Here is a 24539-nt window from a genome sequence, read left to right on the forward strand (position 1 = left end):
GCAATCACTAGTTGGGGATTCACTGTTGCCTTGAAGTCCACACAAAGTCTCAATTTTCCGGAAGGTTTTGGCAAAATCACTAAGGGTGATGCCCAGAGAGAAGCCTGCACACGTTCAATCACACCTTGTGATCCTAAATCGCATAATGTTCTTGCGACCTCATCACGCAATGCGTGGGGAACATTGCGCGCCCTGAAAAATTTCGGTTGCGCGTTTACTTTCAGTTCCAAATGTGCTTTATAGTTCTTAGCGCAACCAAGGCCCGGTGCAAAAATGTCTGCAAATTCTTCACATATACGAGAAACACTGTCTGAAGGCACAGTCTGGTTCACTGAGAGGACCTGATTGACTATAGACAAGTTAAACAACTGAAATAAATCTAAACCAAACAAGTTCACTGCAGAAGAAGAATGAAGAACGTAAAATGACACAAGTTTTGTTTGTCCCTTGTATGTTGCAAGAAGGCTGCACTGTCCTAACACAGGGATATGCTGTCCTGAATATGTAGTTAGTGTAACATTTGCGGCACGCAACGGGGGTGTGCCCAGCTGTTTGTACGTGTCTTGATTGATCAGTGAAACTGCAGCTCCTGTATCGAGCTGGAATGGGATCACGTTGCCATTAATGTTCAAGTCTACAAAACGTTTATTGTCCTGCTGACGACAAGAGCGACTGTTTTGTGCAACGTGAACAGACACTGGTACAGAATCACTTGCGACGTGAAGTGAATTCCGTCGATGTCGACGCACACTGTTTGTGGGACGAACACAGTCACTGTTGGAGAAAGTGGCACTGGGCGGAGTGGAATTAATTACATGAATTTCCATGGGCGAAGGTTCACGAGCCTGAGCGTTCTTGGTGCGATTCCGGCGCGAAGCAAAGGGCCGGGAATGGTGTTTTGTGCCCGATCTGAGCTTTTTCTGGCAAACACTCTGAACATGTCCTTCTTTATTACAGAAAAAGCAAATAGCTTGGCGTGACGGGCAATTCTCACGCGAATGTCTAGTAGCACACCGCGGGCATGACCTTAGTACTGCATTTGCATGCTGGCGTAGTGCACGTGGCTGCGCGGACGTGCGCGAGGGCTGTTTACCGTTCAGCGCAGCTCGCCCGGCGGGCCGATTAATGTGACACACCGCTGGCGAAGGTTCAAATGATTCCTGAGCAAAGTCAAGTGTGTCTTGCCTATCCAATATGTCTATTACTTGTTGAAGGGAGGGATTGACTAGTTTCAAAATTTGCTCCCGTATACGAACATCAGAAACGTTCTGTGCAATTGCATCACGTACCATAGTATCTGAATATGGGAGTCCACATTCACACTCAAAAGCACGCTCCCTTGTAAGGCCTTGCAAAGTTGCAACCCACTCCCGATTAGTTTCACCGGCCGTACGTTTTGCGTGAAAGAACGTATACCTTTTTGCAACTACATTGACTGATTCCTTGAAATAGGCATCTAAAGCAGACAAAATGTCTTCGTAGGACAGAGTTGCTACGTCGCGTCGGGGAAATAATTTCACTATCACACGGTACGTTTGCACCCCTACACACGCCAATAAATGAGGCTGCCGCTCGTTACCTTGAATTCTGTAGGCGGCGAGATGAAATCCAAATTGGCGTGACCACTCCGTCCAGGTTTCCACTGCCGCATCATACGGTCGAAACTGGGGTGCAACAGCATGTTGTGGGTGCGGTAGCGGTGGAGCGGCGACGGCCGCTTCGTTTTGCATTGCACTTTGACCCTGGACGAGCTGTCCAAAGGCATCCAATAACGCCTGCGTCTGCTGATTCTGCAAGTGATAAAATTCGGACAGTACATCTGGAGATTGTGGCGAAGCCATGACAAGTAAATTTGAGCAATACGAACGCTAAAGCCTCTTTTAAGCCTCGTCGCCACTTGTTATATTGCTAGAGAAGGCCGAAATGCACGCTATAAGCTCACGCAGGATGGCGTGAGGTCTGAAACAGGATACGTAATGAATGCTATAAAGAAAAGTACGTAGCTTCTGGAATACTTAACTTTAATCCATCATTTGTATACATCGTTCTTGATGAGACATGCTTCATACGATAACTATCAATTGCTATGGCGCCTTGCTAGGTCGTAGCCATTGACTTAGCTGAAGGCTATTCTAACTATCTTGCCTCCAAATAAGCGAGGCTTTGTCAGTGTTGCATCGCTAGCTAAGTCGTCCGTACAACTGGGGCGAGTGCTAGTAAGTCTCTCGAGACCTGCCGTGTGGTGGCGCTCGATCTGCGATCACTGACAGTGGCGACACGCGGGTCCGACATGTACTAATGGACCGCGGCCGATTTAAAGCTACCACCTAGCAAGTGTGGTGTCTGGCGGTGACACCACAGAACTAGAAAAAAGTGTGGAGTGTGCTATCTGTGAAGAGTTTGAAGTACCAGTTGATTGAAATTGAGTGGTTAGTTCATACTTCATTGAGTGAAGCGTTCATTTGAACGACTCATTCACGAGCTCCCCATCACTACACACAGTAACCCAAGTTCCATACGTCGGTATCGGTTTCACACCCGTAAACACGTCGTTTTGTGCCTACGAGCTACGATTTGCGGACAGCATTGGTTTTCTGTTATAATTTGTAGAAAACTGCTGCAGAATTGCATCAAACGTTTGTCGAAGCTTTTGGCAAAACATGCTCCTGGGGAACACAGTGTTTCGAGTGGTTCAAAAAATTCAAGAGTGATTATTTTTACTTAAGAAACTACGAACGCGGGAAACCACCAAAAAGTTCGAAGACAACAAATTGCAGGCCTTATTGGATGAAGATGACACTGGCAAAACATGTTCCTGGCGAACACAGTGTTTCGAGTGGTTCAAAAAATTCAGGAGTGATTATTTTGACGTGAGAAACGACGAACGCGGGAAACCACCGAAAAAGTTCGAAGACAACAAATTGCGGGCCTTATTGGATGAAGATGACACTCAACACGAACTCGCGGAACAATAGAATGTGGCTCAGAAATCCGTTTCTCTTCGGGTGGAAGCTATGGGAAATGTGTAGAAAGTGGTAAAAATGGGTTCCGCATGAACTGAGTGAAAGACAGCAAGCAAATCGAAAGACCACTTGTGAAATGTTGCTCGCCAGATACAAAAGAAAGTCGTTTGTCCATCGAATAGTGACAGGTGATGAAAAATGGATATATTTTGAGAATCCTAAGCGTCGTAAATCATGGGTGAATCCAGGCAAACCATCGATACCCATTGCAAGACTAAATCGCTTTGGGAAGAAGCCAGTGTTCTGTGTTTGGTGGGTTCAAATGGCTCTGAGCACTATGGGGCTTAACATCTGAGATCATCAGTCCCCTAGGACTTAGAACTACTTAAACCTAACTAACCTTAGGACATCACGCACATCCATGCACGAGGCAGTATTCGAACCTGCGAAAGTAGCAGTCGCGCGGTTCCGGACTGAGCGCCTAGAACCGCTCGGCCACCGCGGCCGGCTCTTTTGATGGGATCAGAAGGGTGTCATCTACTATGAGCTGCCAAAACCTGGTCATACCGTTAACACAGATAGCTACCAACAGAAAATGATCGATGTAAATCGAGCGTTACGTGAAAAACAACCGGAATATAGAAAAAGGCAAAACAGCCGAAATATGGAAAAAGGCAACACAAAGTAATATTGCTCCATGATAACGCCCCATCACACACAGCAAAACGAGTCAGAGAAACGGTGGAGGCGTTCAGCTGGGAAATACGAGTACTAGGGCATGCGGCTTGTTCCCCAGACTTGGCTCCGTGCGATTATTTGCATCACTGGCACACGCTCTCTCTGAATAACGCTTCAATTCGTATGAAAATGTACAAAAATGGCTTGCTAACCAGTTAGCTTCAAAAGAAGAACTGTTTTCTTTTGTGTGGCATTCATAGTATTATATATCTCTTAAAAAAAGTAATGTAACTATTTATTTTGAGGAAACACTCTCCTAGTAAATTTGTTTGTCCTTTGATTTATCGTGATCTTTTACTGATTTTTAGTGGAGTTAGTTTTTACTTTTAGCTTTCAAAAAAATACAAAAGAGATGTAATAAGCAAAATAATGAATTTCGTAGGTTGCCAATTACGTATTAAATCTGGTTTTATCGAGCGCCAGGCTCCCTACTAATTACTGCAAATGCAATAGCGTAGTATTTCTCAGCTCCAGTTCACTATCACAGAAAATAGACAAGTTTTAATAAAATTATTTCACTGGATTACTTCAATTAATCTCACTGAATATTTTTACATAATTTCTTCCGCTCCGGCTATCAGACATTGTGCTGTGAAAAAATGTTTTTAAATGTACCGCGTAATGGCGGCTAATTGTTAACAATCAGAGATCACTGTTACTCGCTCCGCAGCAGCTGCAAACATGCTAAATAATTTTCATTAAATATTCTTTTCATAAGATAAATGTGGCGTAGGTTCTTGAAATAACACACGGAGATCACTTTATACTAATATATTCTTACTAGGACACAGTTTACGCCATTAAATATTTGCAATTACGTTACGACAGAAACAAATGCTAGCGCAGCACAATAGCTTGCGTACCTTATTCCAGCTAATACCAGAACGAACAGAACAAAACAGACTAGACAGAAGAATGAGCATTGCATTGTATTTTATACTCTTACAAAGATAATCACATTATAATCTCATACAATAAAAATAATGTCTTTTCTGCATTTATCGATCTATATTGTATATTTTTACAGTTAGTGTTATTATCTTTCACAGATAAATCAGTGTTTGTAATTCATTTTGAGTCACATACAGTCATTTTTATTTATGTTTCACCTCGATAATGGTGAATATTGCAAAAGGGACACTACAATAGCCTGCCGGAGGGGTGTGAGAAACGTATAAATAGCAATGGAGACTATTTTGAATAAAATGTTGTTTATCAGTTTCAAACAACAGACGCGTAATTATTGCAACGGAATTCCGGTTTCATACTTCTACACCTGGAATGACACCATATGTTGCTGTGAATGAAATTTAGCTAACATACTGAATTCTTCTTTAGACTTGTAAGGTGGTCTCTATCTGTCTCAAGCCTCGAGAAAATGAACTTTAAGTAGGCCTATCATGTTCACTTCTGATCGATCGAGTGTGGGAATGAAATATTCAGAACATCCCTCATATCCCGTAAACGAAATTTTGGCCAATAACAGCACGCAAAGAGGACAGTGTTTTTCGATATGGTTTACGCACTGAACTTTATTTACGGCTATATAGCATCATCCACACAATTACGAAGACGGCAAGAGCTGACAAGTGCGAGAATTATCGCACAATCAGCTTAACAGCTCATGCATCGAAGCTGGTTACAAGAATAATATACAGAAGAATGGAAAAGAAAATTGAGAATGCGCTAGGTGACGATCAGTTTGGCTTTAGGAAAAGTAAAGGGACGAGAGAGGCAATTCGGACGGTACGGCTGATAATGGAAGCAAGGCTAAAGAAAAATCAAGACACTTTCATAGGATTTGTCGACCTGGAAAAAGCGTTCGACAATATAAAATGGTGCAAGCTGTTCGAGATTCTGAAAAAAGTCGGGGTAAGCTATAGGGAGAGACGGGTCATATACAATATGTACAACAACCAAGAGGGAATAATAAGAGTGAACGATCAAGAACGAAGTGCTGGTATTAAGAAGGGTGTAAGACAAAGCTGTAGCCTTTCGCCACTACTCTTCAATCTGTACATCGAGGAAGCAATGATGGAAATAAAAGAAAGGTTCAGGAGTGGAATTAAAATACAAGGTGAAAGGATATCAATGATACGATTCGCTGATGACATTGCTATCCTGAGTGAAAGTGAAGAAGAATTAAATGATCTGCTGAACGGAATGAACAGTCTAATGAGTACACAGTATGGTTCGAGAGTAAATCGGAGAAAGACCAAGGTAATGAGAAGTAGTAGAAATGAGAACAGCGAGAAACTTAACATCAGGATTGATGGTCACGAAGCCAATGAAGTTAAGGAATTCTGCTACCTAGGCAGTAAAATAACCAATGACGGACGGAGCAAGGAGGACACCAAAAGCAGACTCGCTATGGCAAAAAAGGCATTTCTGGCCAAGAGAAGTCTACTAATATCAAATTCCGTCGTTAATTTGAGGAAGAAATTTCTGAGGATGTACGTCTGGTGTACAGCATTGTATGGTAGTGAAACATGGACTGTGGGAAAACCGGAACAGAAGAGAATCGAAGCATTTGAGATGTGGTGCTATAGACGAATGTTGAAAATTAGGTGGACTGATAAGGTAAGGAATGAGGAGGTTCTACGCAGAATCGGAGAGGAAAGGAATATGTGGAAAACACTGATAAGGGGAAGAGACAGGATGATAGGACAGCTGCTAAGGCATGAGGGAATGACTTCCATGGTACTAGAGGGAGCTGTAGAGGGCAAAAACTGTAGAGGAAGACAGAGATTGGAATACGTCAAGCAAATAATTGAGGACGTAGGTTGCAACTGCTACTCTGAGATGAAGAGGTTAGCACAGGAAAGGGATTCGTGGCGGGCCGCATGAAACCAGTCAGTAGACTGGAAAAAAAAAAAAGCAGCTGGTGAAAGTAGAAATTTCTTCTTTTATGTTATTGTGGACTGACACAATGAGATTTTCCGTAATATATTCATCTCTCTGGTCACCAGTTACTTGTGTAATAAGACATTCCGGTTCAGGATTCCGTCACAACAGTTACAGCAAGATGATTTTGTGCAAAAGAAGCAAAATCAAACCTGTCAACAAAGTAAATGTAGCCGTTACTCATAATTCATGATGCTTCTTCAAACAAGAAAAGGTTAACATTTCAAACAAAAATAAAACCTAAATTCTGTTGCAATTTTGGCGGAATTGTGTAATCCTGTGTATTTTTAATAGTGTACAGCTGTGGCCGAAACGCACCAAACGATTTTATTCCTGTTCTTCATCTGAGAAATATGAAAACAATTCACTGTAAATAGTGTATCATCTTCTCGTTCCTGTTGCCATCCTTAATTACCTTTTGATGTGTTAAAGCTGAATTATATGTATACCTATTGTCTCAAGCTGTTCATAATGTAATGATTATCTTGTTTTCGCAACCTTATTAACCACATAAAGAGTCATCAAAAATGGTTCAAATGGCTCTGAGCACTATGGGACTTTATATCTGTGGTCATCAGTCCCCTAGAACTTAGAACTACTTAAACCTAACTAACCTAAGGACATCACAGACATCCATACCCGAGGCAGGATTCGAACCTGCGACCGTAGCAGTCGCGCGGTTCCGGACTGAGCGCCTAGAACCGCGAGACCACCGCGGTCGGCAAAGGGTCATCAAATACGTTATTTCTAAAAGAACACTTCTGTAATTTTTATGAACAGTGGAACCAGTAAAACTCTCTCGTAACTCTGAAGTCGTGAAAAAGTTATGATTCTCAAAACCTTGCAAACTACTTGTCAAAGTCACTCCCTTAATGAATTAAGATATACATGTAGTAAGAAGATTCACTCCCTCAGTCCATATAGACACAGGAATTGAAAGTTGGTAACTATTTGCTGTAATTTTTCATATGTCAAAGATAACTGAAATGTAGAATGTAAATCTTTCAGTAAGTTTCATTATGTCGGTACACAGTAACATAACAGAAGAAATTTCATGCTTTCCATACTAGCAAATTCTTTTTTCATTAGTTGTTGACAATTTTTCAAAAATTACATTGCTGATATCGCTGATATGATACAGGATTTGGGATGTACATCATTAAAACAAAGGTGTTTTTCCTTGCGGCGCAATCTTCTCACCTACTTTCTCCTCCGAATATTTTGTTGACACCGATATACATATAGGCAAACGATCATAATAATAAAATAAGCGAAATCGGAGCTCGCACAGAAAGATATAGGTGTTCGTTTTTTCCATGTGCTGCTCGAGATTGGAATAATGGATAATTATTGTGAAGACGGTTCTATGAACTCTCTTCCAGGGACTTAAGTGTGATTTGCAGAGTATCCATGTAGATGTAGATGGTTTTGAAAAAATAAAACAAAAACTGTAGTTTCTGATGTATTCCCACACATGAAATTCTGTATGTTAACCATATGGAAACAGCTGTCTCCTCTTTGCGTGCTGTCATTGGCCAAAATATCGTTTCGATATCTCGAACGGTTTACAAGATATGAGGAATGTTGCGAGTATTTCATTCCCGCACTCGTGCCATCAGAAGTGAAAATGCTACTTCAGATCTATTTTCTCGAGACTGGAGACAGGTAGAGACTTCGTCCCAAGTCAAAAGAAGAATTCAATATCTTAGCTGGATTTCATTCGCCGCAACTTTTGATGTAACATGCACCAAACGCTACATGATAGCAACCCCTATTTTTCATCACCACGTTTTCTAATTTGTTATTTATACAGGGTGGTCCATTGATCGTGACCGGGCCAAATATCTCACGAAATAAGCGTCAAACGAAAAAACTGCAAAGAACGAAACTTGTCTAGCTTGAAGGGGGAACCAGATGGCGCTATGGTTGGCTCTCTAGATGGCGCTGCCACAGGTCAAAAGTATATCAACTGCGTTTTCTTAAATACGAATCCCCATTTTTATTACATATTGGTGTAGTACGTAAAGAATTATGAATGTTTTGGTTGGACCACTTTTTTCGCTTTGTGATAGATGGCGCTGTGTAGTCACAAACATATGGCTCACAATTTTAGGCGAACAGTTGGTAACATGTAGGTTTTTTAAATTAAAATACAGAACGGAGCTACATTTGAACATTTTATTTCTGTTGTTCCAATATGATACATGTACCTTTGTGAACTTAGCATTTCTGAGAACGCATTCTGTTACAGCGTGATTACCTGTAAATACCATATTAATGCAATAAATGCTCCAAATGATGTCCGTCAACCTCAGTGCATTTGGCAATACGTGTAACGACATTCCTCTCAACAGCGAGTAGTTCGCCTTCCGTAATGTTCGCACACCCATTGACAATGCGCTGACGTATGTCAGGCGTTGTCGGTGGATCACGATAGCAAATATCCTTCAACTTCCCCAACAGAAAGAAATCCGGGGACGTCAGATCCGGTGAACGATGACCAATCCACCTGTCATGAAATATGCTGTTCAATACCGCTTCAACCGCACGCGATCTATGTGCCGGTCATCCACCATGTTGGAAGTACATCGCCATTCTGTCATGCAGTGAAACATCTTGTAGCAACATTGGTAGAACATTACGTAGGAAATTAGCGTACATGGGACCATTTAGATTGCCATCGATAAAATGGGGGCCAATTATCCTTCCTCCCAGAATGGCGCACCATACATTAACCCGCCATGGTCGCTGATGTCCCACTTGTCGCAGCCGTCGTGGATTTTCCGTTGCCCAATAGTGCATATTATGCCGTAATTTCTTTTGTGCCCAGTGGCAGAACTGTACACGACGTTCAAAGTCGTCGCCATGCAATTCCTGGTGCATAGGAATATGTTACGGGTGCAATCGATGTTGATGTAGCATTCTCAACACCGACGTTTTTGAGATTCCCGATTCTCGCTCAATTTGTCTACTACTGATGTGCGTATTAGTCGCGACAGCAGCTAAAACACCTACTTGGGCATCATCATTTGTTACAGGTCGTGGTTGACGTTTTACATGTGGCTGAACACTTCCTGTTTCCTTAAATAACGTAACTATCCGGCGAACGGTCCGGACACCTGGATGATGTCGTCCAGGATACCGAGCAGCATACATAGCACACGCCCGTTGGGCATTTTGATCAGAATAGCCATACATCAATACGATATCAACCTTTTCCGCAATTGGTAAACGGTCCATTTTAACACGGGTAATGTACCACGCAGCAAATACCGTCCGTACTGGCGGAATGTTACGTGATACTACGTAGTTATACGTTGGTGACTATTACAGCGCCACCTAACACAAAGCGAAAAAAGTGGTCCAATTAAAACATTCATATTTCTTTCCGTACTACTCGAATATGTAATAGAAAATGGGGGTTCCTATTTTAAAAAAACGCAGTTGATATCCGTTTGACCTATGGCAGCGCCATCTAGCGGGCCAACCATAGCGCCATCTGGTTTCCCCTTCAAGCTAGACGAGTTTCGTTCTTTGTAGTTTTTTCGTTTGATGCTTATTTCGTGAGATAAATGGCCCGGACACTATCAATGGACCACCCTGTATACGAAATATCATAGTAACTATGATCATTAACTGAATGATGGGCATTTCGCCATGAAGCAGACATATAAAGCTATAAATAATCTATAAATCAAGATTTTTTTACGGAATAGGTTCTGTATAATCTTTGAGAAAGATTGTAGGGCTTGCTCCTCTATTCTTTCAACACAATGGCTACCAAGCCTGGCCCGCTCCGTGGCCCATGAGAAAGACAGACCGCGGCGCGTACGTCACGAAGGTACATCTCAGCTCGCTCGCTCGCTTAACTCAGCGGACAAAGGCGTTTCTAAGCCTGTTATCTCGCAGCCGGGTGTGTACATACTAACGAGAATTGTATCCTCTATTGGAATCTACTATTATGAAGTCTTACTGATTACTAGTTGTACAACAAAAATTAAAATCAATCCTCGACATAAATGGTATAACCGCTTGTTTATAGCATTTAGTCTCTTCTGCGTCACAGCCCTCATTTCATAAGAGATGTGGTGCCTTATGCAACTGATAATCATTTTGGCATGATTTTAATTGTATTGTACCTTAGTACAGCCGCAACAAACTGTTAGTAGGTCTGTGGACTTCCTGTCATTGTAGGATTAATGACAGTAAGAGTCCACAATTGTGGATTCCAGTAAAAGATGATATTATCGTTTGTACATAGACATCTAGTTACGAGTAAACAGGTGTAGAAACGCAGTTTGTCTGCTGAGTTGAGTGAGCTTGGCCTTCTCGTGCGTCTTCCTCGTAGGTCTCTGACCCGCTTTGGGTGACGTCATACCGAGCGTGCTACGGCCTTCTCTTCAAGTGATGGTGGCGGCAATATCCAGATTTTTGGGGCATTCGGATGTGACTGTGACCCTATGTTGAACCGTGTGGGCATGCATACTTGTCGTCTAAGTTCCGGCCGACCACGTCTGACCACAAGGGAGGAGCACTGTATGGTGCTTGGTGCACCATGGTACATCATAACCCCTTCACATGTGTGCCTGTCTTCAGACAACAAGTAATGGACTCCCTGCTACATTCTGCGTCATCGCACACCACTGGCCGGACAACGGAATTATCGTCCCACGCATAAGCTGCTGCTGACGCCACAAAACGAACGGTATCTCATTAATCCCTTTTTCAGGACGCTATGCCCTCCATGTATAGAGAATCAGATACATCGACGCATGCATAACTGGAGCCATCAACGCCTGGATTCCGTGAATTTTTGTGGAGTGTGTACGTCGAAGACTTGACAACAATTGGAAACGCACATCGTGCTCCGTTCATCGTTTTAGCTGTTTAGTAATGTAGGTGAGCTGCTACTTAGTGACAAGACATATTTGTGATACTATTGAAATTACATGACGGATCCAGTGTTAACAGACATTACATCAAAATGCTTCTCGAACTGCCTTGTGGAATAGACAACAGTCCAACACAGTGCATGATGCGGCATCTGGAAAGAAACAACACTTATTAAGGGAACAGGATGTCGACAGGTGGTGCAATAGCGTCGTTTGACTCAACGCAGAACTGTATCGATTCGTATTGTCAATACTCTCTTCCAGCAACAGAAATTTCATTGTTTGACAGCTTCCTGCTGGCTGCAATTAACTTCTAGCTCATCTTATATTTCCTTCATCCGATTTTTTGATTTATTGTTTTAGGTAATCTGAGCTGCTTTTTCGTAATCGTACTTCCAAAGCATCGGTCACAATATTGAGAAAGAGTTTATATATTCCATCTTGCTGGAATATGACGTCAAGCTACAGGTGTTTCAATTGCGGCAGAGAAACCTCTTCTAACAAGTCCAGATAAAAATCACAGATGACTATAGACTAGCTGAAAAAGACTGGGACAATGTTTTAGTCGTCCTTAAGTTCGCACCACAGACTGACTCTGGGACTATCTCTTTCCATGTGATCTCCACCTAGAAACGTTATAACGATTCAGTTTGTCAGATACATGAAAAGTGACTCATCGGAGAATCATTTCTAATTTGTTTACGTGAGTCTTGTCTAGGATCTGCACTGCAAACTGTTTGCGCTGAGGTTTGTCCTTTAGTTTAGTGCCAAAAGTAGCAGCACCTTGTTACCATTGTAGACATCAAGACGTTACTTCTTGCGCGAGGTTCTGTGCACTCTTGATTGTGACATTTCCCATACTTCGGCAACCGCACTTATTTCGTCGGGCTATTTGCAAACGCATGCCGTACATTGTCCACGTTGGCGCCTGAAACAGATGGGCGCACAACCCTCTGTATATGGAGAATACTACCTGTTTCCTTAAATGACGTATTCCAAGCCGGAAGGTTTGTCGGGACGGTGTTCCCATTTAAAACTGTGAAAGTTTCGGTGCATTTAGGTATACGACTACGCCTCAATGAACCAGGCATTTTGTAAGTGTCATCTCCGTCACCCCCATGTTTCGTCGTATCTGCTATATATATCGGAGAATCATTTCTAATTTGTTTACGTTAGTCTTGTCTAGGATCTGCACTGCAAACTGTTTGCGCTCAGGTTTGTCCTTCAGTTTAGTGCCAAAAGTTTGTCCTAGCGGTGTACCACCTTTCCAGTACCCTCTTCATAGAAGGCAGCCGCCTGTGCTTTCCGCCAATTCTCTACGCTCGTTTACAGCTGCCTGTCTGTGCCAAAAACCTGTCTTCAAAGCCAGCAGTTCACGTCAGCAGAGATGAAATTCAGGGGCATTCAGTTACAGGCTGTATTGTGGGTGATCAAACACTTCCCATCGAAAACGCTGCAGGAGCATCTTCACCCTGGAGAGTGCGGCCGAGGTTTGTCATGAAGAAGGAACCGCATGACAGTTGTGTTATGCGAGCTGCATGACATCAGGCGAAATCTCTCACTTGGCCCTCATACTTTGCTGGCGACAGTGTTTAGCCTGGCATCTTTCCGCGCTCACTGTGCGCTCAGAACTGAAAAGAACGACCTGAGGCGATGGACGGGCATACTAAAGACAGTGCCCAACACATTTGTGCAAAGCTTTATCGGATTTTCACAGTGGTTTTCATTTCGCACCCGATCGGAGCTTACTTTCCAAATAGCCCTATATATATATATGAAAGAGTCGAAAAACTTAAATATTTAGGGAAAGATCAAACAAGGCATCCAACATAGAACGAACAGAAACTCGCATGATTACATTATAATAAGAAAAGCATATCAAGACAGGCCAAAATTAGACACTACAAAACAGTTGTATTACCGGAAGCACTACATGCGTCAGAAACAACCGAAATTGGAGCATCAGACAGATAGAGACAGAAAAAATAGAACACAAAATTCTCAGGACAATATTCGGATAAATACACAAAGATGGCATGCGGATGAAAAGACCTACCAATGAGTTATACCAACACACTGACAGACACACAGATATGATCAGAAAACGCAGACTAAATTTCTACGGACACATACAGAGAATGGACAACACCAGACTTACAAAGAGAATCTTTGATGTAGTAAAACATTCAAGCCTTCAAATAAATTGGTATCATGAAAAAGAGGAAGACATAAGGCAGCTGGGGACCAACAAATAATTGATAAAAGACAGAAAGGAATTCAGGAAGAAAATTAGGAACGAAAAATTTATGGTAAATGAGAAGAGGAAGACGGGTGCATTATGGACAGAACAAAGGAAACAAGAGCATAGTCAAAGGATGAAGAGATTTTGGGAAGAGAAAAGGAAGAAAGGAAAGAAGTGAAAATTGTGTCATCATGAGATATTTGAGTTCTAACACTGTGCATAACGGCAAAAATAATATGAATGAACGATATATATATATATATATATATATATATATATATATATATATATATATATATATCTGTTTAATAAATCTGGTGCACCATCCGAACGCTCTGTAAAAGACGCGTATAGTGATGTAACGCATGTTGCTATTGTGGTTCAAACTTCGCTTAAAAGATGCTGGGAAATATTGTAGGATTGAAGGTCGAGACGGTCGGAAGCGGCTGCAGACTGTAAACACGCCTCGCGCGGCCCTCAGTTACCGTGCTCTATGCAGCACCACGGCCTACGCTACGTAGGTAAATACTCACCCGCCCTCTTTTAAGCAAAGTTTGAATCACAATAGCAAAATTTGTTCAAATGGCTCTGAGCACTATGCGTCTTAAATTCTGAGATCATCAGTCGCCTAGAACTTAGAACTAATTAAACATAACTAACCTAAGGACATCATACACAACAATGCCCGAGGCAGGATTCGAACCTGCGACCGTAGCGGTCGCTGGGCTCCAGACTGTAGCGCCTAGAACCGCACGGCCACTCCGGCCAGCAATCACAATAGCAACATGCGTTACATCACTATACTCGTCTTTTGCAGAGCGTTAGAATGATGGCAAGAAAGTATAGCGTCCCATTTAAAAAACGTGTACTTGCCTCATTATCTCGGTCAATATAAACGTTGTGATTATTGTGCATGTACCAATGTATGTGCCCCATAGTCCGCTATGATTCGCCGAAAACCGCATGCCGATACGTGCAATCGCCCTCGGAATAAAGGGGGTGTTACGTCTTATGTGACTCACCATATATATATATATATATATATATATATATATATATATATATATATATATATACCAGGTGATCAAGAAGTCAGTGTATATATATATATATATATATATATATATATATATATATATATATATATATATATATACCAGGTGATCAAGAAGTCAGTATAAATTTGAAAACTGAATAAATCACGGAATAATGTAGATAAGATAGAGAAGTACAAATTGACACACATGCTTGGAATGACATGGGGTTTTATTAGAACAAAAAAAATAAAAGTTCACAAAATGTTCGACAGATGGTGCTTCATCTGATCAGAATAGCAATAATAAGCATAAGAAAGTAACACAAGGGAAAGATGATGTTCTTTACAGGAAATGCTCAATATGTCCACCATCATTCCTCAACAATAGCTGTAGTCGAGGAATAATGTTGTGAACAGCACTGTAAAACATGTCCGGAGTTATGGTGAGGCATTGGCGTCGGATGTTGTCTTTCAGCATCCATAGAGATGTCGGTCGATCACGATACACTTGCGACTTCAGGTAACCCCAAAGCCAATAATCGCACGGACTGAGGTCTGGGGACCTGGGAGGCCAAGCGTGACGAAAGTGGAGGCTGAGCACACGATCATCCCCAAACGACGCGCATCTGTCGGACATTTTGTGAACTTTTTTTTTTTTGTTCTAATAAAACCCCATGTCATTCCAAGCATGTGTGTCAATTTTTACCTCTGTATCTACATTATTCCGTGGTTTATTAAGTTTTCAAATTTATACTGACTTTTTGATCACCTGTGTGCGTGTGTGTGTGTTTGTGTGTAATAGACTAAATAATACTTAGTGTGTCTGTTTTACGCACAGTAACAGCAAGTACAGGACATACCAAATTTCTGTGTGTTTACACGATATAAGCATGTGAGTTGTCCTTGTATAGAACGACTCTGTACACGTTTACTTGACACTATTATAAATTATTGTTTCTGTTGCAGTGCCATGACCCCTGTGACAAGCATCACAATCCATGCAAGGAAGGAGAACACTGTATTCCACAGAAAGTGCAGTGTTTCAAGGATCCGTGCTGCAATGTGTCAGTTTGTGAAAAAGTCATTGATCCGGCGCACCCATGGTAAACGTCGGAGTGAATAAATCACACGTCCATCTCTCTGTTTAATAAATCATTCGTGTACCATATGCGAGAGTGCTTTCTTTTTCTTACCTGTCCTGCATCTACATAAACTGATATTTTGTACATCCGAGGTTTTGAGTTGGAATCAATCTGCTTGTTGCAAATGAAACCACCACGCTCTCTGTCTTGAGCCTTGTACTGCTCAGGCGGCATCTGCAGTGTACTCTGTATGTGCAATCTCGTACTTTACAGATTCAGATTGTAGGCCCGACGGTGACTCGAATCTCGCCCATACAAACACCTGCAAAGATACCCAAACGCACATAGACGACGTCACAGCATGCATCTACTAGAGCCTGAATCCATACCACATACACTACTGGCCATTAAAATTGCTACACCAAGAAGAAATGCAGATGATAAACGGGTATTCATTGGACAAATATATTATACTAGAACTGACATGTGATTACATTTTCACGCAATTCGGATGCATAGATCCTGAGAAATCAGTACCCACAACAACCACCTCTGCCCGTAATAACGGCCTTGATACGCCTGGGCATTGAGTCAAACGGAGCTTGGATGGTGTGTGCAGGTACAGCTGCCCATATAGCTTCAACACGATACCACAGTTCATCAGGAGTAGTGACTGGCGTATTGTGACGAGCCAGTTGCTCGGCCACCATTTACCAGACGTTTTCAATTGGTGAGAGATCTGGAGAATGTGCTGGCCATGGCAGCAGCCGAACATTTTCTGTATCCAGAAAGGCCCGTACAGGACCTGCAACATGCGGTCGTGCATTATCCTGCTGAAATGTAAGGTTTCGCAGGGATCGAATGAAGGGTAGAGCCACGGGTCGTTACACATCTGAAATGTATCGTCCACTGTTGAAAGTGCCGTCAATGCGAAGAGGGGATGACCGAGACGTGTAACCAATGGCACCCCATACCATCACGCCGGGTGATATGCCAGTATGGCGATGACGAATACACGCTTCCAATGTGCGTTCACCGCGATGTCGCCAAACACGGATGCGACCATCATGATGCTGTAAACAGAACCTGGATTCATCCGAAAAAATGACGTTTTGCCATTCGTGCACCCAGGTTCGTCGTGGAGTACACCATCGCAGGCGCTCCTGTCTGTGATGGTACGCAGTCCTCTTCCTTACACGAGGCATCACAACAACGTTTCACCAGGCAGCGCCGGTCAAGTGCTGTTTGTGTACGAGAAATCGGTTGGAAGCTTTCCTCACGTCAGCACGTTGTAGGTGTCGCCACCGGTGCCACGATTGTGTGAATGCTCTCAAAAGCTAACCATTTGCATATCACAGCATCTTCTTCGTGTCGGTTAAATTTCGCGTCTGTAGCATTTTTAATGGTCAGTAGTGTATTTACAACTCTCTGGCAATAGACGGCTCCGAACTGTAGCGTGTGACACGGCGGGGTGTAACGTAAGTATGTCGGTGCATGAGAAACAGCGAGCTGTAATCAAGTTTCGAATTCGAAGAGTTCATCCACGCACAGAGCACCCTCTGCTACAGCATAACAACGCCACACCACACTCGGGTGTTGCCCCATCTGCAACAATACGACGCCTTCGGTCCACTTTCATCGATCATCTTACGCACAGTTCCGAACTGGCCCTATCCGATTTTCATCAGTTTCCAGAACTCAAAGAACATCTTCGAAGGCTTATCCGAAAACAATGTCAAACATTCTATAGTTACGGTATCAACAAACTTGTCTCTCGTTGGCAGAAATGTGCTCGTCGCCAGGCTGACTATGTTGAGAACTAAACAAGTAGACATGGAAAATAAAGATGTAGAATGTTAACAGCTTCTGTATTATTTAACAAGCTTTAAGAGTTGTCACATAAAAAATTTGGAGGCATTCTTTCAACACGTCCTCATACATGAAAATTCACAACTATGTTTCGACCAAACTGTAATCTTAGTTTTTCTCGATAATTAGCATAAGGGAAAATGATACTTACGGAGGATAGTGGGCCCATAAGTCAGGCGCCAGCTCCGCAGTATAGCCTCTCGAGGATGCAAGTCCGTATCTCAGGTAAATGGCTCTGAGCACTATGGGACTCGACTGCTGTGGTCATCAGTCCCCTCGAACTTAGAACTACTTAAACCTAACCAACCTAAGGACATCACACACACCCATGCCCGAGGCAGGATTCGAACATGCGACAGTAGCAGCAGCGCGGAAAAACCAACATTTGCACTTTCATGTTATAAGAGAGATTGGCAGAAGACCTCACGCAGTATGCGTAATAATAATGAAAGTTTTCGGAGCCAACTCAAAAACGCACAGTATGACACAGCTAGCGGCCTTGGGATGGCTGATCCTTACGCAACGGCCACAAGCAGTGTGTCCTCTGCTCACAAGGAGTTTACCTACGGAAGCTGACGTCACTTTCACGGCTGACAGACAAAACAGAAAGGCGTCATGTGTTTCAGCTCAGGCCCCTAACACATTCCGGCTCTACAGAGATTGATTGTCAGGGAAGTATAATACACTCCTGGAAATTGAAATAAGAACCCCGTGAATTCATTGTCCCAGGAAGGGGAAACTTTATTGACACATTCCTAGGGGCAGATACATCACATGATCACACTGACAGAACCACAGGCACATAGACACAGGCAACAGAGCATGCACAATGTCGGCACTAGTACAGTGTATATCCACCTTTCGCAGCAATGCAGGCTGCTATTCTCCCATGGAGACGATCGTAGAGATGCTGGATGTAGTCCTGTGGAACGGCTTGCCATGCCATTTCCACCTGGCGCCTCAGTTGGACCAGCGTTCGTGCTGGACGTGCAGACCGCGTGAGACGACGGTTCATCCAGTCCCAAACATGCTCAATGGGGGACAGATCCGGAGATCTTGCTGGCCAGGGTGGTTGACTTACACCTTCTAGAGCATGTTGGGTGGCACGGGATACATGCGGACGTGCATTGTCCTGTTGGATCAGCAAGTTCCCTTGCCGGTCTAGGAATGGTAGAACGATGGGTTCGATGACGGTTTGGATGTACCGTGCACTATTCAGGGTCCCCTCGACGATCACCAGTGGTGTACGGCCAGTGTAGGAGATCGCTCCCCACACCATGATGCCGGGTGTTGGCCCTGTGTGCCTCGGTCGTATGCAGTCCTGATTGTGGCGCTCACCTGCACGGCGCCAAACACGCATACGACCATCATTGGCACCAAGGCAGAAGCGACTCTCATCGCTGAAGACGACACGTCTCCATTCGTCCCTCCATTCACGCCTGTCGCGACACCACTGGAGGCGGGCTGCACGATGTTGGGGTGTGAGCAGAAGACGGCCTAACGGTGTGCGGGACCGTAGCCCAGCTTCATGGAGACGGTTGCGAATGGTGCTCGCCGATACCCCAGGAGCAACAGTGTCCCTAATTTGCTGGGAAGTGGCGGTGCGGTCCCCTACGGCACTGCGTAGGATCCATCGGTCTTGGCGTGCATCCGTGCGTCTCTGCGGTCCGGTCCCAGGTCGACGGGCACGTGCACCCTCCGCCACCCACTGGCGACAACACCGATGTACTGTGGAGACCTCACGCCCCACGTGTTGAGCAATTCGGCGGTACGTCCACCCGGCCTCCCGCATGCCCACTATACGCCCTCGCTCAAAGCCCGTCAGCTGCACATACGGTTCACGTCCACGCTGTCGAGGCATGCTACCAGTGTTAAAGACTGCGATGGAGCTCCGTATGCCACGGCAAACTGGCTGACACTGACGGCGGCGGTGCACAAATGCTGCGCAGCTAGCGCCATTCGACGGCCAACACCGCGGTTCCTGGTGTGTCCGCTGTGCCGTGCGTGTGATCATTGCTTGTACAGCCCTCTCGCAGTGTCCGGAGCAAGTATGGTGGGTCTGACACACCGGTGTCAATGTGTTCTTTTTTCCATTTCCAGGAGTGTATAATTGCTTATCTGTTCTACCTAGCGACTGATAAAATGAAATGCACGAGTAAATGATTCCGTTCTACATTAAAATTGAGATAGTAATGGATAAATTCTCATTTAGAATGGTTCGAATGGTTCTGAGCACTATGGGACTTAACTTCTAAGGTCATCAGTCCCCTAGAACTTAGAACTACTTAAACCTAACTAACCTAAGGACATCACACACATCCATGCCCGAGGCAGGATTCGAACCTGCGACCGTAGCGGTCACGCGGTTCCAGACTGTAGCGCCTTTAACCGCTTGGCCACACCGGCCGGCAAATTCTCATTTAGAAGCAGGTTCGTAAATATAATTGCATAAATAATCACAAAATGAGCGTTTAGTGTCATTTGGTTGTGTTGTCTCATTGATAAGTTAACATTACGTTAGCCTGTCTTTTTCAAAGAGGCACGCTTGTTGACACGCTGTTATTGGTGGTGTATTGCCTAGCGTAGCTCTTCGGTCTGGGCCATACAGGATAAATACGTATGGCGTAAGCATCCGGAGGCGCAGAACGGGAATTCTGTACGTAGCATCTCCTGCAACTCCAGTCACGTGATTCTGGGACAGTGCATTGTAGCCCGTGTCGCGCTTGGCGCATTTTGAATGTTGTTACTTCGCTTCTTTAGCTTCAGAAGGACCGCGAAACTTTTTATACATGCGTTTTCCAGACATATTACCAAATTGGATACCAGGAACTAAAGCTGGCCGAAAGGTGTGAAGAGCAATGTTATTGTAATAAGTTTCTTTAATTTACGTCTATGGCCACAATCTTTTTTGTTTAACAGATTACCGGTTTTGGTCTTTAATGTCCATCATCAGATCTACAGCAAGAATGGGAAAAATATAAATACACTCGCAAACTGTATACAGCTTAAGAACAATACATAGAGCATATTGAAAAGTAGTACTGACAAAATTTACATTTGTGCGCTTTAAATACGAAGAGGCATGCCTGTTTCAAAAAAACAAAGTCCTAATGTACGAGGTGCATTCAAGTTCTAAGGCCTCCGATTTTTTTTCTCCGGACTGGAAAGAGATAGAAACATGCCCATTGTTTTAAAATGAGGCCGCGTTCATTGTCAATACGTCCCAGAGATGGCAGCACTGTATGGCAGATGGAATTTTACCGCCAGCGGCGAGAATGAGAACTGTTTTAAATACTTAAAATGGCGACGTTTTCCTTACTTGAACAGCGTGCAATCATTCGTTTTCTGAATTTGCGTGGTGTGAAACCAACTGAAATTCGACAGTTGAAGGAGACATGTGGTGATGGAGTTATGGATGTGCTGAAAGTGCGTTCGTGGGTGTGACAGTTTAATGAAGGCAGAACATCGTGTGACAACAAACCGAAACAACCTCGGGCTCACACAAGCCGGTCTGACGACATGATCGAGAAAGTAGAGAGAATTGCTTTGGGGGATCGCCGAGTGACTGTTGAACAGATCGCCTCCAGAGTTGGCATTTCTGTGGGTTCTGTGCACACAATCCTGCATGACGACCTGAAAATGCGAAAAGTGTCATCCAAGTGGGTGCCACGAATGCTGACGGACGACCACATGGCTGCCCGTGTGGCATGTTGCCAAGCAATGTTGACGCACAACGACAGCATGAATGGGACTTTCTTTTCGTCGGTTGTGACAATGGATGAGACGTGGATGCCATTTTTCAATCCAGAAATAAAGCGCCAGTCAGCTCAATGGAAGCAAATAGATTCACCACCACCAAAAAAATTTCGGGTTACCGCCAGTGCTGAAAAAATGATGGTGTCCATGTTCTGGGACAGCGAGGGCGTAATCCTTACCCATTGCGTTCCAAAGGGCACTGCGGTAACAGGTGCATCCTACGAAAATGTTTTGAAGAACAAATTCCTTCCTGCACTGCAACAAAAACGTCCGGGAAGGGCTGTGCGTGTGCTGTGTCACCAAGACAACGCACCCGCACATCGAGCTAACGGTACGCAACAGTTTCTTCGTGATAACAACTTTGAAGTGATTCCTCATGCTCCCTACTCACCTGACCTGGCTCCTAGTGACTTTTGGCTTTTTCCAACAATGAAAGACACTTTCCGTGGCCGCACATTCACCAGCCGTGCTGCTATTGCCTCAGCGATTTTCCAGTGTTCAAAACAGACTCCTAAAGAAGCCTTCGCCGTTGCCATGGAATCATGGTGTCAGCGTTGTGAAAAATGTGCACGTCTGCAGGGCGATTACGTCGAGAAGTAACGCCAGTTTCATCGATTTCGGGTGAGTAGTTAATTAGAAAAAAAATTGGAGGCCTTAGAACTTGAATGCACCTCGTACTGCAGCCATAGTGGCATCGTCAAATGTTAAATGCGGAATCAGCACCAGCATCGTCAAATACAAATAAACCACATCACATGCACGAGTCATGTCGTCAGTAAAACTACTGTTTAAAACAAGCTGCCGTACAGTAGCCACAAGATGTTTGTGTTGTAAGTTGACAAATGTCGCTAATGTCGGCATACACTAGTTTTCAATAAATAATTGAAACAGCGAAAATAAAAGGGGGATACAATAGTTAAAGTCTGTAATAAACTTATAAGGTATAAAAGGTGTTACAGTAATAAAAAGCAATAAAAAGAAGAACACGACAAAAGTAATATTGTGCTCTTTCGCTGCAGTATAATACCTCAGACCCCACTTTATTACGGTTTTTTCGGTAACGGTATAATAAGTGACAGCCAACAATATTTTTTTTACTTTAATATTGCTCTTATTCACATTGTCGAATCTCTGTTCTAATTAGTTACGTTACGATGACACTGTAGACGGCACCGAAGTCTCACGAAGGAACAATGCATTTGGAACTACGCAGTTGGTACAATAAATGCGGTAAGCGATTTGCACCACCTGCTTGTCCTTTATTGTTATAAAATTTTTCTTTATTTACCTTTCTGCTTTTTATAGTCAAGCAAAATATCTATAACACTTTTATTGGCATCTCATCAGAAAATTAAAACCATACACTACGCATAAAAAAATAAAAATACAAACTCACTGCTCGAATTTAGGAGTAATGAAATACCTAACAGCCAGCATTATTTTAGGTTTTGTATTGGACTGATTTATATTGTTGAATCTTTTCTAATTAATTACATTACAATAACACATGACAGGAAACTGTCTTATGCAGAAATACTTAGATACACACACATACACACACGGGGTTGACAACCACATAAACTTGAAATTAATCAGACTGTCATGAACAAATTTTATTACATATGAATATAGCACCAATATGAATAAATTAACTGGCAGTTTACTCAAGTACACTTGTAATTTTATCCAGCACTTATCTTGTAAATACATGGTCATAAAATCGCAGATACTATCTCTACAATACAGAACTTAATAATACCGTGTCTCGACATTTTTCAACATATAAAGCACCTCATATGAATATAATATTTACAGTTGTACATTTGGTGTACGTACCTATGAAAAGTAACTGGTCCTTCTTTCGGCACTTCTTTTTACACCCTTATCAATGACAACACTGCACCATAGCTGTTATTAAAACTCAAACATGCAGAAACGTTTATGAAACAAGTCGAATACGAGCTAATATTCAAATTTCGCCATTACCATACATTGTGGACAAGCTGCGTCGTCCCAAAATCACGTGACTAGCCCGGTTTGATGTTGAAAACATGTGCAGTAGGCTAATCTCACGCAACAGGTACACATATTCTATGATCTGGGCAGACATATTACACGTCTCGAGTGAAGCTCTTTGGTTTTGGAGCCGCCAGCAGGTCGGCTCGCTGCAAACTTTTGTACTGAGCTTAGCGTGGCATTGGCACCGAGTTCCTCGTGAGTTACTTCTTCTCCTGCTTCTGACCTTCGTTCTACTCGGTCAAGCGGTCGCAGGTTGCTCTTCCGCATCATGCTACTCCCATCTGTTAGTGAGATCGCTACAGGCTAGTGGATTAAGCAATGCATTGCCGACATAGTCGACTGCTTGTTTGTAGGACGAATTTCCATTCGAGTGTAGCAGTTAGGCATGATGAATCTTTTACCATTACTTCGCATTCCTATTCAAGACAGAGCTTTGTTTCTTTGTCGACAGAACAAATTCACTTGCCCACATGAGCTGGCATATACACATACACAATTGCCATCCATCATCATACTAGCTACTAACCACCCCTCTGACCCACAAGGGAAACCCCTCATCGGAACCCCCTCACATTTAACATTTAGTGGTAAGCCAGCCCAGTGGACAGCCTGTCAAAAGCTGAACACAATCAAGCATGAAAACAGGAAGAAAGTGTACTGAACTACGAGAAAAAAAGCGAAATAGTCAACAGTCCAAGCTGAACAAGTGCAACATTGAGAGCAGAAGAGAAGCGACGCCATCGTGGTTAAGTGGTTAAGGTGCTGAAATGAAAAGTGGGCAGGCCGTGGTCAAAACTCCTTCGCGCCTTTTTTCTGTATTTTAGTTTTTTCGCTGTCCACTGTATTCAAATTTGTGTCTGTGTCGTGGTGTATTGTCCGTTTGCAACAGCGAGGTGTAACGAAGGGACCTAAAATGAAAGATGTTTCTACACAAATACTCTATTAACAGCCGAAACGAATTTGTACGCCTGGTGGCTGAGTGAGATATGCCTCCTTGTCCGAGTGATGAAAACATAATAGTTTGTCACATAAACAACA

Source organism: Schistocerca americana, chromosome 5 (genome assembly GCF_021461395.2).
Source record: "Schistocerca americana isolate TAMUIC-IGC-003095 chromosome 5, iqSchAmer2.1, whole genome shotgun sequence".
Taxonomy (NCBI): Eukaryota; Metazoa; Arthropoda; class Insecta; order Orthoptera; family Acrididae; genus Schistocerca; species Schistocerca americana.